General features: G+C 59.1%; 1 protein-coding gene across 7 annotated transcripts in view; it reads right to left on the reverse strand.

Annotated features, from left to right (window-relative positions):
• DOCK11 (dedicator of cytokinesis 11) overlaps positions 1-12699 on the reverse strand; it is a 98884-nt gene that overhangs the window by 23176 nt on the left and 63009 nt on the right. The gene's annotated exons all lie outside the window — the stretch shown is intronic.

Below are 12699 nucleotides of genomic sequence, written 5' to 3' on the forward strand. Positions count from 1 at the left end.
AATCTTCTCCATCATTTTTCCAGGAACTGAGATTACACTCACAGGTCTGTAGTTGCCTGGGTCTTCCCTCATGCCCTTCTTGTGAGCTGGAATAACGTTGGCCAGCTTCCAGTCAGCAGGGACCTCCCCACACTCCCAAGACCTTTGGCAGATGATCAAGCCCATAACATCTGCCAGCTGGGGAGCTGGGGGGGCTGGTGGGGCAGGATGGAACACGGGGAGCCCCCGCATTCCCTCCTGGGAGACCTCAGAGAGTCCTTAGCAGCCAGCAGACACAACAGACCATGGCGCAGCCACCACTGTGGCTCGCACCACGCGGCCGCTGGGCCCCCCCGGCGCCCCGGCTCCTTCAGACTTTTGTGCTCCCTCAAACCTTCTACCTCCAAGGTAGGGACCGACCTGACCCCTGCAGCCTGGAGACACTCTTGGGGGCAAAAGCGGAGGTGACCGCTGGCCATCGCTCCTGTCTCTCTTTCAGGCTCAGCCAACCTGTGCCAACTGCCCGGCCAGGAGCAGCCCTTGCTCACAGCCTGGGCACCCCCAGTGCAGGTGGCACCCCCGGTCCCCCAGGCACCGCCAGCAGGTATGACACCCCTCTCTGTGCTGGCACCCCGGCACCTTCAGCATCCCCGACCCCCGGGCACTCCCAGCATCCCCACCACCCCCGTCCCCCTGGCAGACATGGCACGGGGGCTCAGCAAGCCCGGGCGAGCAGCCCTGCCCTCGCCTGGCTGCTGCATGGCCAGTAAATCCAATTGCCAGAGAATTTCCCAAATACTTCGGGCCATCTCTCCCATTTCACCTCCTAGAAGCAAGTCTCCTCCCTGATTTGCAACCCCATCCCACTGGTGCAGCAGCCCACCCTGCAGGAAGCACCTCGGTCACAAGCTCCCCACCTTCCTGGTGCAGAGCTGGGGGACATTGGCAATGGGGGCCAGCTCAGCAGGAGCCCCTGGAGGGTCCCCGCGACCCAGCACGGCTCCCACTCACCCACACAGGTCTGCAGAGGGCTCCATGCGGCTGCTTCTTCGACCCTCGGGTCTTCCACATCCAGTGGACAAGCACCAACCTGCCCCCACCAGCCACCACCACGCTTGGCCACGGCACCGCTTCTCTGCCAGGTCCTGCGCTGTGTGGCCCTGTGGTCTACGGGATGCCCCTGGCCTTGGCAGCCCCAGGGACCCCCCAGGGCCAACCGCAACAGTTCCCACCCTACAACCATCAGGGAAGAACCGTGGCCACAGACCCCCAGGTGGTGCCGACATCCAGCCCTGGCTACCAGCACGCTGAGGGGCAGCCTGCACGGATCAACATCTCCAGCACGGACACCCCTGCGGCGGCATCCCCGGATGGCAACATCCCCTCAGGCAGCGATGTCCCCACCAGCTCCTCTGCTGCCCCCCACAACCAAGCCCTTGGGGATCCGGCCAGTGACCCCACAGTGTCCGAGGAGATGCTTCTCAAAGAGGCCATAAGGCTCTTTCGTTGCTCCCTGGACGCAGCGGGGGTAAGCCAGGACAGTCCCGCCCGCGGCCCCATGGCTGGGGACCCTGGTGGCACCAGAGGAGTGGGGAGAGTGGTGGCCCCAGCCACCCCAGTGTTGCCGACATCCAGCCCCGGCTACCAGCACACCGAGGGGCAGTCTGCACAGATCAACATCTCCAGCACGGACACCCCCACCATGGCATCCCTGGGCAGCAACATCCCCCCAGGCAGCGACGTCCCCACCAGCCCCTCTGCTACCCCCGACAACCAAACCCTTGGGGACCTGGCCGGTGACCTCGCAGTGCCCGACAACGTGCTCCTCGAAGAGGCCCTAAGTCTATTTGGTTGGTCCCTGGACGCGGCGGGGGTCAGCCAGGACAGTCCTGGCCGTGGCCCCATGCCTGGGGACCCTGGTGGCGCCAGCAGAGAGGGGAGAGTGGTGGTCCCAGCCACGCCAGTGTTGCCGACATCCAGCCCCAGCTACCAGCACACTGAAGGGCAGCCTGCACAGATCAACATCTCCGGCACGGACACCCCCACCACGGCATCCCTGGGCAGCAACATCCCCCCGGGCAGCGACATTCCCACCAGCCCCTGTGCTACCCCCGACAACCAAACCCTTGGGGACCTGGCCGGTGACCTTGCAGTGCCCACGGAGATGCTTCTTGAAGAGGCCCTAAGTCCATTTGGTTGGTCCCTGGACACGGCAGGGGTCAGCCAGGACAGTCCCGCCCGCGGCCCCATGGCTGGGGACCCTGGTGGCACCAGAGGAGTGGGGAGAGTGGTGGCCCCAGCCACCCCAGTGTTGCCGACATCCAGCCCCGGCTACCAGCACACCGAGGGGCAGTCTGCACAGATCAACATCTCCAGCACGGACACCCCTGCGGCGGCATCCCCAGGCAGCAGCATCCCCCCAGGCAGCAACGTCCCCACCAGCCCCTCTGCTACCCCCGACAACCAAACCCTTGGGGACCTGGGAGGCCACCTTGCAGTGCCTGACAACGTGCCTCTCGAAGAGGCCCTAAGGCTCTTTGGTTGTTCCCTGGATGTGGTAGGGGTCAGCCAGGATGGTCCCAGCAGCGGCCCCATGCCTGGGGACGCTGGTGACACCAGTGCAGCCATTCCGCACTGTGACTTTGCCTCGCTGTTGCTGCCTGAGGAGCTGCTCACTCCTGACTACAGTGTTCCCGAGACCGCCGACGCCATCCTGAGCCTCGAGGAATTCTACAGCATCGGGATGGAGCCCCGGGAGCTGTGGGAGGATGAGGGGATGCCCCTGCCACCTTCCCAGCCTGCCATGTCAGAGAAGCAGGGCCAGAAGTGGGGGAAGAGCACCTTGCCACAGCCACCCAGCAAGCGCAGGGCTCTTGCAGCCAGCACAGGGGGTGGAGGGGGGGGATTAGACCCACCGCAGGGATGAGATGGAGATGGGGGAGTAGGGGATGGGGGAGGAGGGTGATGAATTTTGGGGGGTTGGGGGGTTAGAGTAGCTTTGATGGGACATTTTCCCTGGTTTTTTTTTTTTTTTACCATTAAAAGCTGTTTCTCCAGAACTGCTCCATGCCCTTGTGGGAGGGGGAGGGAGAGCAGGGGCCACTGAGAAACAGCACCCAAGAGGTGCAAAATCCCCATTGAGCCCCAACTCAGAGCCAGTGAACCCCGATGGGCACCAAGCCACCCCCAGGGCTGATTCACCACCAGTGGGGCAGGCAGTGGCTGAGGGGACTCCCCTGTCCCGTTCCCCAAGGGAAACAGCCTTTTGGCGGGGAAGCCAGGACAGACAGGTCCCTGCAGGACTCACGGACACAGCCCCACACAGAACGCAGTGCGCAGTCCCTGGGACAAGGACAGACCTTGGGGGCTGGGGAGGGGACAGACACACACAACAACAAGGCTTGCAAGGCCTTCGTCTTGAGCATGACCAGCATCCCCTCCAGCAGGGACAGGGCTCGGTGCAAAGCCCTTCAAAGCCTCAAGACAATCACGCCCTTCCTCGGCTCCCACTGTGCTCAGCTCCAGAGCCCGGCTTTGCCTCACTGCCATGGCAAAATAACCCCAAATCACCCCAAGAATGGGGAGGGAGGGAGCTGCAGGCCGGGCAGGGACCCTCCTCCCCTTGACTGGCTGCACCTTGGGCAGCTGCAAGACCAGGAAGGAGGGAAAAAAAATAATAAAAAAGGCACTGCACCAGCACCAGAAAGCGCCTGGAAGCTTCTTCTCTTGATTGCCCATTTCCCATCTGAGCTCCACAACTTGGGGCCAGTGCAGCCAACGGTGCCTTCGGGAAGCGGCCTCACCTTTCCGGGTCTGGCTTGCAGAAGGTGCAAGGTGAGGTCCCCGTTGGGGCAGCCCCCCAGCGCCGGGGGTCGGGGCGGGGGATAAGCCCCTTCCTTAGGGCAGTCCCAGTGACGCTGCTGGGGCGGTGGGAGCTGCTCTGGACCCCCGGCAGGCACAGTCCCGTTGGCGTCAGCACGGGCACCTGGTGCCGCTGCTACTCAGCATCTCGCCTCGCATGCTCACCCGCCCCGAGCATCGGCCTTGCCCCAAAACTCCTGTCCCCTGCAGCAGCCACACCGCCACCACCCGCAGCTCTCGGGGCCGCAGAGAGTTATTCTGCTCGAGAGACGGAGAAAAACAGAAGAAAAGAAAAAGCCCAGACCCAAACTTCAGGGCTGACCTAAAGTTAAAGCATGTTCCACCACCCCCAGATCCCTTTCTGCAGGGCTGCTCTCCAGCCAGTCCTCTCCCCATTTAGACTTGGCGCTGCTTCCTCCCAGGTACACAATCTGGCATTTGGACTTGTTCAATTTCATCCCATTAATCATTGCCCAATGCTCCAACCTATCTAGACCTTCTGCAAGGCCTCTTGTCCCTCCAGAGAGTCAACAGCACCTCCCAGTTTGAGATCACCAGCAAGCTTGGTAATGGTGCATTCAACTCCTGCATCCAGATCATGGATCAAAAGATTGAACAGCACTGGCCCTAGGATTGAGCTCTGAGGAAGACCGCTGGTGACCGGTCACCAGCCACATGTAGCCCCATTCACTACAACCCTTTCAACCCTGCTGTCCAGCCCCTTCTTCACCCAGCGCACCATGAACCCACTCACCCCACAGCTGGACAACTTGCCCAGAAGTATGCTGTGACAGACAGTATCAAAAGCCTTACTAAAATCCAGAAAAATGACATCCACCACCTTCCATTCATCCACTGGGCGCAGGACCTTATTGTAGAACGACATCAAATTGGTTGAACAGGACTTTCCCTTTGTGAACCCAGGCTGACTGTGCCTGGTGATTGCATTAGTCTTTAAACGCCTTTCAGTAGTACCCAGTGTAATCTTCTCCATCATTTTTCCAGGAACTGAGATTACACTCACAGGTCTGTAGTTGCCTGGGTCTTCCCTCATGCCCTTCTTGTGAGCTGGAATAACGTTGGCCAGCTTCCAGTCAGCAGGGACCTCCCCACACTCCCAAGACCTTTGGCAGATGATCAAGCCCATAACATCTGCCAGCTCCTTCAGTACTCTGGGCTGAATCCCATCAGGCCCCATGGACTTGTGAACATTCAGCTGATACAGATGGTCCCCGACAAGTTCAGTGTCCGCAAATGGAAAGTCACTGCTCCCACACTCGTGGGCCTCCGACTCAGGGGACCGGGCAGCGCAAGGTCTATCACTATTACTAAGGACGGAGGCAAAAAAAGCACTGAACGCCTCCGCTTTTTCTCCATCCCTATCAGTCAGGTGACCATCTTCAACGAGTATCGCTCCAACGTTTTCTTTACATCTCCTCTTGCTATGAACATTCTTCAAAAAGCCCTTCTTGTCGTCTGACACAGCACTGGCCAGTTCAACTCTAACTGAGCTTCGGCCTTTCGTGTCTTCTCCCTGCATGGGCGAACCACGGCTCGGTCATCTTCCTGCGAAGCCTGACCTGGCTTCCAGAGATCGTACAATTCCTTTTTCCTCTGGAGCTCCACGAGGAGTTCCCTGATCAGCCAAGCGGTCTCCTGCCCCGCTTGCTTGACTTCTGACACAGGGGAATTGCCGGCTCCGGAGCTTCTCCAAGGTGCTTCTTAAAGACTGACCAGCACTCGCTGACTCCTGAGCCCTCAACAGCAGATGCCCAGGGGACTCTGCTAAGTACCTCCCTGAAGAGCTTGACGGTTGCTCTCTCAAAGTCCAGGCTAGCAACTCTGCTGTCCTTTTTTCTCATTACACTGACAATTTTAAACTCAACCATTTCATGATCACTGTGGCCAAGACCATCCCATCTCTCACAAGTCCTCCTCCATTCACAACTAGCAAGTCTAGGAGGGAATCTTTCCTAGTTGGCTCCCTCAGTACTTGTGACAAGAAGTTCCCTCCCACAAAATTCAGGAATTTCCCAGACCTGCTCAACACAGCAGTATGGTATTCCCAGCTGATGTCTGGAAAGTTGAAATCCACCATCAGGAGAAGGGCTACCGATCCACAGATTTCTCCTTCCTACAGAAGAACTCCCCAGTGCTGGCATCCCAGCTGTCCGATCAGTAGCAGACATCCACTGTAACATCTGCTTTGTTTTACATCCCCCTAGTCCTCACCCAGAGGCTCTCAACCACATCATCACTGACTGTAAGGGCTGTACTGTCAAACCTCTCCCTTACAAACACTGCGACGCCTCCACCTCGCCTGCCCTGCCTACCCCTCCTGAACAGCCTGCACCGTCCATCCCTGCACTCCAGGCACGGGACTTGTTCCACCTAGTCTCATTAATCCCAATGATATCCCAGGTCTGGGAACAAGGCTTCCAGCCAAAGGCACTTGCGCCCACAGCCCCTGAGAGCTGCCTGTAGGGGCCGGGGGCACCCCAGGCCCCCTTAACCCTTCCCCTCCCAAGGAGGAGCTGGGGAGGCTGGTGGGGCAGGATGGAACACGGGGAGCCCCCGCATTCCCTCCTGGGAGACCTCAGAGAGTCCTTAGCAGCCAGCAGACACAACAGACCATGGCGCAGCCACCACTGTGGCTCGCACCACGCGGCCGCTGGGCCCCCCCGGCGCCCCGGCTCCTTCAGACTTTTGTGCTCCCTCAAACCTTCTACCTCCAAGGTAGGGACCGACCTGACCCCTGCAGCCTGGAGACACTCTTGGGGGCAAAAGCGGAGGTGACCGCTGGCCATCGCTCCTGTCTCTCTTTCAGGCTCAGCCAACCTGTGCCAACTGCCCGGCCAGGAGCAGCCCTTGCTCACAGCCTGGGCACCCCCAGTGCAGGTGGCACCCCCGGTCCCCCAGGCACCGCCAGCAGGTATGACACCCCTCTCTGTGCTGGCACCCCGGCACCTTCAGCATCCCCGACCCCCGGGCACTCCCAGCATCCCCACCACCCCCGTCCCCCTGGCAGACATGGCACGGGGGCTCAGCAAGCCCGGGCGAGCAGCCCTGCCCTCGCCTGGCTGCTGCATGGCCAGTAAATCCAATTGCCAGAGAATTTCCCAAATACTTCGGGCCATCTCTCCCATTTCACCTCCTAGAAGCAAGTCTCCTCCCTGATTTGCAACCCCATCCCACTGGTGCAGCAGCCCACCCTGCAGGAAGCACCTCGGTCACAAGCTCCCCACCTTCCTGGTGCAGAGCTGGGGGACATTGGCAATGGGGGCCAGCTCAGCAGGAGCCCCTGGAGGGTCCCCGCGACCCAGCACGGCTCCCACTCACCCACACAGGTCTGCAGAGGGCTCCATGCGGCTGCTTCTTCGACCCTCGGGTCTTCCACATCCAGTGGACAAGCACCAACCTGCCCCCACCAGCCACCACCACGCTTGGCCACGGCACCGCTTCTCTGCCAGGTCCTGCGCTGTGTGGCCCTGTGGTCTACGGGATGCCCCTGGCCTTGGCAGCCCCAGGGACCCCCCAGGGCCAACCGCAACAGTTCCCACCCTACAACCATCAGGGAAGAACCGTGGCCACAGACCCCCAGGTGGTGCCGACATCCAGCCCTGGCTACCAGCACGCTGAGGGGCAGCCTGCACGGATCAACATCTCCAGCACGGACACCCCTGCGGCGGCATCCCCGGATGGCAACATCCCCTCAGGCAGCGATGTCCCCACCAGCTCCTCTGCTGCCCCCCACAACCAAGCCCTTGGGGATCCGGCCAGTGACCCCACAGTGTCCGAGGAGATGCTTCTCAAAGAGGCCATAAGGCTCTTTCGTTGCTCCCTGGACGCAGCAGGGGTAAGCCAGGACAGTCCCGCCCGCGGCCCCATGGCTGGGGACCCTGGTGGCACCAGAGGAGTGGGGAGAGTGGTGGCCCCAGCCACCCCAGTGTTGCCGACATCCAGCCCCGGCTACCAGCACACCGAGGGGCAGTCTGCACAGATCAACATCTCCAGCACGGACACCCCCACCATGGCATCCCTGGGCAGCAACATCCCCCCAGGCAGCGACGTCCCCACCAGCCCCTCTGCTACCCCCGACAACCAAACCCTTGGGGACCTGGCCGGTGACCTCGCAGTGCCCGACAACGTGCTCCTCGAAGAGGCCCTAAGTCTATTTGGTTGGTCCCTGGACGCGGCGGGGGTCAGCCAGGACAGTCCTGGCCGTGGCCCCATGCCTGGGGACCCTGGTGGCGCCAGCAGAGAGGGGAGAGTGGTGGTCCCAGCCACGCCAGTGTTGCCGACATCCAGCCCCAGCTACCAGCACACTGAAGGGCAGCCTGCACAGATCAACATCTCCGGCACGGACACCCCCACCACGGCATCCCTGGGCAGCAACATCCCCCCGGGCAGCGACATTCCCACCAGCCCCTGTGCTACCCCCGACAACCAAACCCTTGGGGACCTGGCCGGTGACCTTGCAGTGCCCACGGAGATGCTTCTTGAAGAGGCCCTAAGTCCATTTGGTTGGTCCCTGGACACGGCAGGGGTCAGCCAGGACAGTCCCGCCCGCGGCCCCATGGCTGGGGACCCTGGTGGCACCAGAGGAGTGGGGAGAGTGGTGGCCCCAGCCACCCCAGTGTTGCCGACATCCAGCCCCGGCTACCAGCACACCGAGGGGCAGTCTGCACAGATCAACATCTCCAGCACGGACACCCCTGCGGCGGCATCCCCAGGCAGCAGCATCCCCCCAGGCAGCAACGTCCCCACCAGCCCCTCTGCTACCCCCGACAACCAAACCCTTGGGGACCTGGGAGGCCACCTTGCAGTGCCTGACAACGTGCCTCTCGAAGAGGCCCTAAGGCTCTTTGGTTGTTCCCTGGATGTGGTAGGGGTCAGCCAGGATGGTCCCAGCAGCGGCCCCATGCCTGGGGACGCTGGTGACACCAGTGCAGCCATTCCGCACTGTGACTTTGCCTCGCTGTTGCTGCCTGAGGAGCTGCTCACTCCTGACTACAGTGTTCCCGAGACCGCCGACGCCATCCTGAGCCTCGAGGAATTCTACAGCATCGGGATGGAGCCCCGGGAGCTGTGGGAGGATGAGGGGATGCCCCTGCCACCTTCCCAGCCTGCCATGTCAGAGAAGCAGGGCCAGAAGTGGGGGAAGAGCACCTTGCCACAGCCACCCAGCAAGCGCAGGGCTCTTGCAGCCAGCACAGGGGGTGGAGGGGGGGGATTAGACCCACCGCAGGGATGAGATGGAGATGGGGGAGTAGGGGATGGGGGAGGAGGGTGATGTATTTTGGGGGGTTGGGGGGTTAGAGTAGCTTTGATGGGACATTTTCCCTGTTTTTTTTTTTTTTTTACCATTAAAAGCTGTTTCTCCAGAACTGCTCCATGCCCTTGTGGGAGGGGGAGGGAGAGCAGGGGCCACTGAGAAACAGCACCCAAGAGGTGCAAAATCCCCATTGAGCCCCAACTCAGAGCCAGTGAACCCCGATGGGCACCAAGCCACCCCCAGGGCTGATTCACCACCAGTGGGGCAGGCAGTGGCTGAGGGGACTCCCCTGTCCCGTTCCCCAAGGGAAACAGCCTTTTGGCGGGGAAGCCAGGACAGACAGGTCCCTGCAGGACTCACGGACACAGCCCCACACAGAACGCAGTGCGCAGTCCCTGGGACAAGGACAGACCTTGGGGGCTGGGGAGGGGACAGACACACACAACAACAAGGCTTGCAAGGCCTTCGTCTTGAGCATGACCAGCATCCCCTCCAGCAGGGACAGGGCTCGGTGCAAAGCCCTTCAAAGCCTCAAGACAATCACGCCCTTCCTCGGCTCCCACTGTGCTCAGCTCCAGAGCCCGGCTTTGCCTCACTGCCATGGCAAAATAACCCCAAATCACCCCAAGAATGGGGAGGGAGGGAGCTGCAGGCCGGGCAGGGACCCTCCTCCCCTTGACTGGCTGCACCTTGGGCAGCTGCAAGACCAGGAAGGAGGGAAAAAAAATAATAAAAAAGGCACTGCACCAGCACCAGAAAGCGCCTGGAAGCTTCTTCTCTTGATTGCCCATTTCCCATCTGAGCTCCACAACTTGGGGCCAGTGCAGCCAACGGTGCCTTCGGGAAGCGGCCTCACCTTTCCGGGTCTGGCTTGCAGAAGGTGCAAGGTGAGGTCCCCGTTGGGGCAGCCCCCCAGCGCCGGGGGTCGGGGCGGGGGATAAGCCCCTTCCTTAGGGCAGTCCCAGTGACGCTGCTGGGGCGGTGGGAGCTGCTCTGGACCCCCGGCAGGCACAGTCCCGTTGGCGTCAGCACGGGCACCTGGTGCCGCTGCTACTCAGCATCTCGCCTCGCATGCTCACCCGCCCCGAGCATCGGCCTTGCCCCAAAACTCCTGTCCCCTGCAGCAGCCACACCGCCACCACCCGCAGCTCTCGGGGCCGCAGAGAGTTATTCTGCTCGAGAGACGGAGAAAAACAGAAGAAAAGAAAAAGCCCAGACCCAAACTTCAGGGCTGACCTAAAGTTAAAGCATGTTCCACCACCCCCAGATCCCTTTCTGCAGGGCTGCTCTCCAGCCAGTCCTCTCCCCATTTAGACTTGGCGCTGCTTCCTCCCAGGTACACAATCTGGCATTTGGACTTGTTCAATTTCATCCCATTAATCATTGCCCAATGCTCCAACCTATCTAGACCTTCTGCAAGGCCTCTTGTCCCTCCAGAGAGTCAACAGCACCTCCCAGTTTGAGATCACCAGCAAGCTTGGTAATGGTGCATTCAACTCCTGCATCCAGATCATGGATCAAAAGATTGAACAGCACTGGCCCTAGGATTGAGCTCTGAGGAAGACCGCTGGTGACCGGTCACCAGCCACATGTAGCCCCATTCACTACAACCCTTTCAACCCTGCTGTCCAGCCCCTTCTTCACCCAGCGCACCATGAACCCACTCACCCCACAGCTGGACAACTTGCCCAGAAGTATGCTGTGACAGACAGTATCAAAAGCCTTACTAAAATCCAGAAAAATGACATCCACCACCTTCCATTCATCCACTGGGCGCAGGACCTTATTGTAGAACGACATCAAATTGGTTGAACAGGACTTTCCCTTTGTGAACCCAGGCTGACTGTGCCTGGTGATTGCATTAGTCTTTAAACGCCTTTCAGTAGTACCCAGTGTAATCTTCTCCATCATTTTTCCAGGAACTGAGATTACACTCACAGGTCTGTAGTTGCCTGGGTCTTCCCTCATGCCCTTCTTGTGAGCTGGAATAACGTTGGCCAGCTTCCAGTCAGCAGGGACCTCCCCACACTCCCAAGACCTTTGGCAGATGATCAAGCCCATAACATCTGCCAGCTCCTTCAGTACTCTGGGCTGAATCCCATCAGGCCCCATGGACTTGTGAACATTCAGCTGATACAGATGGTCCCCGACAAGTTCAGTGTCCGCAAATGGAAAGTCACTGCTCCCACACTCGTGGGCCTCCGACTCAGGGGACCGGGCAGCGCAAGGTCTATCACTATTACTAAGGACGGAGGCAAAAAAAGCACTGAACGCCTCCGCTTTTTCTCCATCCCTATCAGTCAGGTGACCATCTTCAACGAGTATCGCTCCAACGTTTTCTTTACATCTCCTCTTGCTATGAACATTCTTCAAAAAGCCCTTCTTGTCGTCTGACACAGCACTGGCCAGTTCAACTCTAACTGAGCTTCGGCCTTTCGTGTCTTCTCCCTGCATGGGCGAACCACGGCTCGGTCATCTTCCTGCGAAGCCTGACCTGGCTTCCAGAGATCGTACAATTCCTTTTTCCTCTGGAGCTCCACGAGGAGTTCCCTGATCAGCCAAGCGGTCTCCTGCCCCGCTTGCTTGACTTCTGACACAGGGGAATTGCCGGCTCCGGAGCTTCTCCAAGGTGCTTCTTAAAGACTGACCAGCACTCGCTGACTCCTGAGCCCTCAACAGCAGATGCCCAGGGGACTCTGCTAAGTACCTCCCTGAAGAGCTTGACGGTTGCTCTCTCAAAGTCCAGGCTAGCAACTCTGCTGTCCTTTTTTCTCATTACACTGACAATTTTAAACTCAACCTTGCACTTGTCACGAAATGCAGTGACTCCCCCCGGCTATTTAATTGTCACTTTGGGCCTTTGAAAAGTCCTTCAGAGGACTTAAAAGGAACTTTGGTACTCATGTGGTTATGGAGTTGGCAAACAAAACACTTCCTTATAGATACCATCAGCTGGGCTTATATCTTACTTTTACAGAAGTAACACTGTGTCCTGTCATAGGGGAAATGCGAGAAATTAACTGAAATCAATCTTTCATATCTTTGAAGACCTACAATGCCAAAATCAGCATGGATTCAGGCTGGCATAAATCCAAGAAAACAACCCCACTGCCTGTCCTTGCAGCAGCCAAGAACGCAGCCAGAGTTGCAATCGGCATTTTGGAAAGTGAGCGTGCAACCCCTGAAGGGCTCCAGGTTTTGAAGGCTGATAGTGAGATCAAATTGAGCAGGTGTGCATGTTTGGCCTCACATTTAAACAACCAAAAAATTTGTCAGGTAGGCAAGAAAGGTCTCTTATTTGCTATAGGCACAACCCAAATATTTCTAGCTAAACAAACTTTTGACTAGTAAGAGGAAGGGACGTGCGGAGAGACTGTGTCTGAGTGGGGTGTGTGCAGATCCGCAGCAGGAGGGATCTCGAGGCTAAGCAGATCACAGGCAAGCAGAAACCTCAAAAGAAAGGCAGAGCAATAAACAGGTATGGACCTCGTAGAAAAACTGAGCGATTCCTGCCAGTGCCACTTGCCAATCTAGCAGGCTTTAAAAAGGCCCATGGAAAAACATCTCGTAGGAGACCACGCTGT

This window comes from Platalea leucorodia, assembly GCF_965183815.1.
Source record: "Platalea leucorodia genome assembly, chromosome: 10".
NCBI classification, from domain to species: Eukaryota; Metazoa; Chordata; class Aves; order Pelecaniformes; family Threskiornithidae; genus Platalea; species Platalea leucorodia.